Genomic DNA, 7,116 nt, shown 5'->3' on the forward strand with positions numbered 1-7,116 from the left:
TAAACTCTTGCTTACTGCATAAGAGCTAAAAATATTTTAAAAATATTTTCCCTTTTTGTTAGTCAGAAGCTTTAATTATAAAAGGCAACATTTAAATTATTTATATGAATTTGTATAATTTTATATATATATTAATAGTCAGTTTCTCATAGACAAAAAATGCAGACAACAAAATAAGGATGTAAAATAGAGGGCCTCAAGGGCTATAAAATACGGTTTGAAACACAATTCCACTCCAAGCTTTACTTGCAGTCAATATATTTTTACATTATGTCTAATCTAGGCAGACAACTTACATAACAGGATCTCTCACTTCCCTTCTAAATCTCTTCTCAGATGTGACATGACCTTCCACATAGGGAAAACTAGACATTTCAATATTCTGTTAAATGTGGCACATAATTTTTATTAGTTTGCAAGTTTGGTTTTCCATCATACATAAGAGAAGTTTCAGATTCAAATACATGAACTAACATTTAAAGATTACACAGACATTAGGATTTTAAAGGTATTTTCAACCTTTTTGTGAGGCAAGGCTTTTCTGGGAATAAGATTGTACTTAAGAGCATATTTTGACTGTAATTTTTTTTCTCTCTTTGTAAGTACTCTGCTAATCTGCATTAGGTGGAAAAGATGGGTGCTAATGACTCTAAGAACCGAATTTAGCTATGTCATCTGTCATCAGACTCACTTAAACTTGTCTACAAGGAACCTGTACATAAAGAAGTGTGAGAAAAACCTCCAAAGCCACTCCTAATACTGGAAATGCTGTTAAGGATAAGAAGAGCTGACATATAAAAGGAAACTCACTATACCAAATTACTCACTATAACAAATTAGGATATTACAGCACTTAATCACAATTTTAGACTGAGCTTCGGTAAGTATTAGTTATGGCAATTATAGCATCTCCTTTCTGCTGTAATACCATCTTAGTGAAAAAACGTAACACAAATGTCAGTGACTTTCTCACTGGTTTATCTCCAAAAGAAAAACAGGCATAAAGTATATCTGTGTCTTGATATAATGTCTAGACAGGCCCCATTATCAACTTTCCTGTCCTCTTCAGGGAGTCTTCTGGCTGCATCTTGCTTGGAGATGATGAACTTCACATATTACTGCTCAGAAAAGATTTTGATTTAAAATAAATCCTTTGTATTTTATGGTGCAGTTGCAAGTAACGTCTTCAAATATTTATTCCCAAAGTAAGCAAACTAGCTAGCATTTTTCTGTGTTTTTCAGTAGCTAGAGGTTAACTGTTACCCCAATATGGCCAGCCACTCATTTCTCTCTCCCATTCACTCAGAGGACCAAGATAAGGAAAGATTAAAATATTTCTTAAAGTACAGCAGTAAAGCTGTACTTTCTGACAGTCTGATTCATAGATGTAGGCTGTATTTGAAAACATTTCTAACTCACTTTAATGTTGCAAACCAATTAGTTTTTAAATTGACTGTTCCTTTAATGTCACCATCTGTTTTAGGATTATAGTAAAATTTGATAATGAATTTTACCTTGTGTGGTTTTGAAGCAAATTGAGTCCAATTCTCATGAGTTTTAATGTAAATTAGGTGCATGTGTAACATTGAGAATCTAGGCCTTTGAGATTTAGGACTGTTTTGTGAACAGTCTGGCAGTTTTAAGCAGAAAACCTCGTTATTATTTCACAGTTCCATAGAAGGCAAAAAAAGAAAAAAGAAAAAAAGGATTTCTGTAATTATTTATGTGACTGCTGTATTTTTATTGTTCCTAATACAAGCCTTTTGGAGACATTCACAATATGACACAGATACTGTGGCTGTTTTGCTTTGTGTTCTTTTTTCTTTTTTTTTTATCTTGTTTTTTTGAACAGTTCATATAAATTATCTTTTGAGAGCGCAGTAAAGACCTTTGCAAGAGCTTTGTCCACTGAGGCCACATATTGTGTCCCTAACACTTTGGCACAAGCAAGCAAAACCATGAAGTTTTGGGAACAGATGCAGGCTATCACATAACTTTAGCACATAAATAATAATAGAAGCCAAGAAGGCACTCATCTGTGTGGAAATTACTGGCAATTTTTTAACATGTAATGAGACAGTCATAAACATAAATCTCCACAACTGATGGATCGGATTCTAACAAAGCAACAAAAGAGGTCTGCAGTATTCTTTATTTTGAAACCCCTCCCTAAATCTGCAACTCAAAATCTGTTTCCTAAATCTTGTAAATTTATGCCACTGTTCTTTAATTCAGAGTGCACGGGTGTTAGATATTCAGAGGTCACAATGTTTTAAGGTACCACAGTGGACATTCAACTGCATGCTGCTATGACTGGCCCATAGGTAAAGAGAAGGTCTTCCAGGTGAATTAAGTTTTCATTAGACCTCACCCTCTCCTCACTTTCTCTATCGGCAACCAGGAAAAAAATTGGCAAAGATCCCCAGACTCTTCCTACTAAATACAGTACAGCAGTAGGGCCAGCGTTCAGTTTGTGTAATCAGCCCAGTGCCATGAGGTCTTTATCTTAGGTTTCCTGTTGGGAGTTTAGTTGTTATGCCTGGTTGTTGAAGACACCTCTATGCAGCGTGAGGAAATGCACTTCACGCGTTCCCGTTGGTCACTGCTGCTGCCAAGAACTGACCTCCGAACCTTTCATTGCCCCTGTGCAGCCAGGGGGTGACTCCATGCACCCGACATACACAGGAACATACACATGTTCAGCTGAGAAAAATTAAACGGGACCACGACACAGACGTGATACTAATCATGACCTCTTCTGACTTACTCTCTTTAGGTAAACAGACTAGATACTACTGGAATCCATTAGATTTAAACATTTATAGGAGAGAATTGAAAGAAAATAATGTTGACGGGAATACTAGAAGAAACCGCTATAGCTGAAAACTTTCCAAAGCAACATTTGTTCAGACCGATAATAAAAACTCATTTTAAAATCCTTAAACCAATTTATTGCTGCTATAAACTATTATACTGGCAATACCTTGAATTTTTTATAGTTGTATATAAAAACAATTTCTTCTTTGCAACAAATTAAACTAGCTTGTCTACCTTCAGCAATGTGCCATTATACTAAAAGCAAACTGTATCTGGCAACCCAATTTTATAAAAGCACTATAAAAGAGCAACATTTATTGTTAACTCTTCTTACATCTCTGCTTAAAGTTAAAAAAAAAAAAAGCAAAAACAAAATGCAGAGCGCATAAAATGCTGTGCTTTCTATTAGCAAATATCCCTCCAAACCCACTATTCAGAAAAGCTTTTAAAATTATATGATGTGTTCCTAAGTATGTGCACATGATTTACAGTAAGCAGCATAAAAGACAGATTTTTCTGTGTATTTTCTGTATATTTCTGTGTATATTTCTGTAAAGAGTAGGCTTACTGTTTTTAATTACTGCATGTTTTTGGGCACAAGAAATCGATCCTAACTCTACCACAGCCTTTGGGTACTACAAGGATGAAAGGTAATAAACAAACATGAAAATACAATACAAAACATGGGTGAGATTCCTCAGCCCCCCTTCAAGGCACTTTGTCAAAAACTTAAACAGTAATATAAGCGATTAGTTTAGTGAAAATAAACCTTTTGCTCAGGAGTGCCACATGCTCTAGGTGTCCCTGCTGGAGCAAGGGGATTGGACTAGATGATCTCTAGAGGTCCCTTCCAACCGCAACCAGTCTGTACCAGTACCCTCACAGGAACATCATAGAATTTCTTTGCCTCAGTGATAGTGGATACAGTAGTTTCTGGTTCTGTAATTTTAAGTACAAGGGAAGAGTCATTCCCTGTCTCCTCTGGTCTGTGTCTGCTTGCACCACCAGAAGCCTCTGCACCATTCAAATGCCTTTTTGTACAGCATTTCCTCAATCTGAGGAAAGATTCCTTACCTTCAAACTCTAAACACTATTTTTTATATCTAGGACTTTTTTTTTTTTTAATAATAGCTTAATTAGTTTGGTCAATAACTAATACATTGATTGATAACTAAAACATAAAAAAATCAATTGCTGTAGTCCCAAATATCTGGATTTTAAAAAGCACCTTCCTAAAGAGGTGCTTGGTCATATTCTGAAAAGCATGAAAGCACCAATCTCCTGAGTTGAGCTGTAGATGTGAAATGTATGATTTTATTTTTGTTACCTACTTGTCTTTAGAAAACGCAGTATCTGTACAGTTTCTTTCCAGAATACATCCTTCTACAGCCTTTCACCACAGTTGATAGTTCACTTAGTTTGCATGTAATTGAGGGCAATGATCTTGCTTCATCATTAAAAGAAGCAAGATTGCTTTGTCTCTCCTCCATTGCCTGCTGGAAAAGTTCCTTGACCTATGCAAGGGTAAGTATAGATGTGCTGGGCAGTGATGTCCTCAATAAAGATAACAGGGATTAGGGAGTGTTTTTAAGAGCTATAGGATTTGGCAGTGCTGACTTGGGGTTTAAGCGTGTAGTAGCCAGAGGACACCTTGCACTGGGGTGTCCTGTTGGGGTGGAAATGCGTGGATTGACGAGTGTCAATCCTGCCTGAAAGTCACTCTGCAGGACGCACAAAGGGTCCCCGTGCAGCGAGGGGCAGAGGAAGTGGGAGCCCGGCCGCTCGCGCTACCGGGAAGCGCACGGCACGGCCTCCGTGGAACGAGCAAAGGGAGAAAGAGAAGCCGAGTCCACAGAGCTCCTAAGTGTCCTTCTCTGAGTTATCATGTCATTTCCTGATGAAACCCCCCTTCGCAGGCATCCGTGACACTCACGTAATCTTGCAAAGTAATTTCACCGCTCTTTCAATTCACCTACAAGGCCTATTTTGAGGAATTCAAAAAAATTGCCCAATTTTGCTTTTCTCTAAGGTAGAAGTCAAGTGAGCTCCATAAATTTTAATGGACAATTTAGCAGTCTTTGGGTCTTTTACTGGCATTAAATTTCTGTCGCTTTTTGGATGTACAATCTGAAATTTATTTTATTCTTTTGTAAGTGAGACAAGTTCTACAATCTATATGTGGAATGAGGGAATGTAACTCTTGAACTCCTCTCTCAAAAACCTTTATATACCAGAATGACGGGAGGATGTCATCATTTGTGTTTAACTCTCATTTCCTTTTTTTGGCTCCAAATAGTAAATTAAGCAATAATTTCTAACCAGCAGGTACACTAAAAAGCTTACGCAGAGCTGTTAAACCAACCTCCATGTGAAGCTCCAAGGTTGTGTCACATTCAAAAATGTCTGATTAAATGATTTTTAAAAACAGCATTTTCTTACTTTTGTCTCTCAAAGCAAATCTTTGTTGTTTTCTAAACTTGCAGTCAATCAAAAGTACAGTATTAAAAGCTAGTGTATAACTTTCAATTATTTAAAAAACAAATAGAAATCTACAAAGAAATTAATAATAGTTTCACAATATCGAACATAAAGTAATTGTATTTTTTTCTATTCTGAAAATTCATTTATTACCTTACTGAAATAAGATTATCTTTTAATTTTAAGAAAAAATACTTAAAATGTTTTCCTGGCCATGCAACACTGAAACGTCACTTTTAAAGTGGGTAGTTTTGCAAAAGCACACCTTGAAAAAGGAGAATAGAAAGAAGTCATTACATAGTCCTCACTGATCAAAAAATCCTTGCGTATGTTTCCCCTTAAACATTGAGTCTGGTGTACAGTTTACCATGAAATATGCCACTGTATGTTCTTCTGAATATATATCCCGGCACTGTTGCATCTTATGGGGTCCATGCATGACTGGCATGTCTTTAGGACTGTTTAATACCTATAACTCGTGTTCTAAAATATATTCCTCCTTGACTTTCAAAAGGAAAACTTTCCTCAGTCAAAAACCACTGTATGAGAATGCAGTTCCTTGCACTTGCCAGAAAATCAAACAAAACAAAAAAAATGAAATGCATTGGGGAGAGGAACCCTAAGATTTTGGGAGGGTGAGTGCAAGCAGGGAAGCTTCCCTCAAGCACGGAAGACCTACCGAATTTCCAAAATACAGCAAATGCTATCAAGAAAGTTTAATCGCATGCTTCTCTCTAGCATTTTGCAAACAGAGCAAATCTTTACTTATTAGAAGATGCATTTGTTGTCCAAAAGCATCTGAAATGTTATCTGTGGCAAAGTCCATGAATTTTCAAAAAGGAAGATGTACAACTAATAGTCAAATGACCTATGCAGTGCCTATAGTGGCTTCAGTCTTTCTGATGCCAGATCCTAGCTCCATGTTTATGTAACAGGCCTTGAACTCGTTTTTCCAGTTAACTATCACTAATAGTTAAACTTGTCAACAGTTTATTAGTGAATCACTGTTGAAATAATTTATATGTGATCTTACACGATCCTACTTGACCTTCAAGCTGAAAAGTTTAAATTCTCTAGAACATGAAAATAAGTCTGCACATAGTCTGGTGATTACTAATTGCACAGCAGAAATACTCTTTTATACAGAATTGTATAGAGCTTCTGTGCAACTTTCCCAGGCAGTTTTGGTCACTCCTGGTCACACCTCTCAACGCATCTGTTGCTCCACGGCTTCTGGTTGTGTTCCAGCCCTGGGGACACTCATTTTTTGGGGGGTATCTCCACTATTTCTCCGCTGCAGAAGCTGCAGCTGCAGCCTGAACTGCAGCTCTAAGACGCGTTCTCTGCATTCGCCTTTTTCTCACGTCCTTTCCCTCACATTCCCTCTGCATGAAGACTTCACACACCAAACCCAACACAACTCCCCTACCCAACAACCAGAGCCTTAAGCAGCACATTTTTGGTGAAAATACAAGTGTTCCTCCAACAGTTACTCCCCAGTGTGGGAAGCCAAGACACTACTGAAGAGCAGGGCTCAATAAGCAGCTCAAAGGCACACAGCAGGATACCCAACATGCCTGCACCTGTGCTGCTATATGCTAGGATTATCGTTACGTGGAGTTGAGGGTTTGACCAGATTTGGGACAAAAAGCCCCTATTGGGGAGAGCGCGCCCCTCTCCCGGCCAGTGCGCATGCGCGTGCGCAGCCGCCCCCCCGCCACGTGACCCCAACGGCCGGCGCGTCCCTGGCAGCGCGGCCGCTTCCGCTTCCCGTGGCGGCGGCGGCGGGCGGGACGAGGGGCCGCCATGCGGGCGCCGCGG

The sequence above is a fragment of the Nothoprocta perdicaria genome, unplaced genomic scaffold (assembly GCF_003342845.1).
Source record: "Nothoprocta perdicaria isolate Ctin4 unplaced genomic scaffold, notPer1 scaffold_35, whole genome shotgun sequence".
In the NCBI taxonomy this organism is placed as follows: domain Eukaryota; kingdom Metazoa; phylum Chordata; class Aves; order Tinamiformes; family Tinamidae; genus Nothoprocta; species Nothoprocta perdicaria.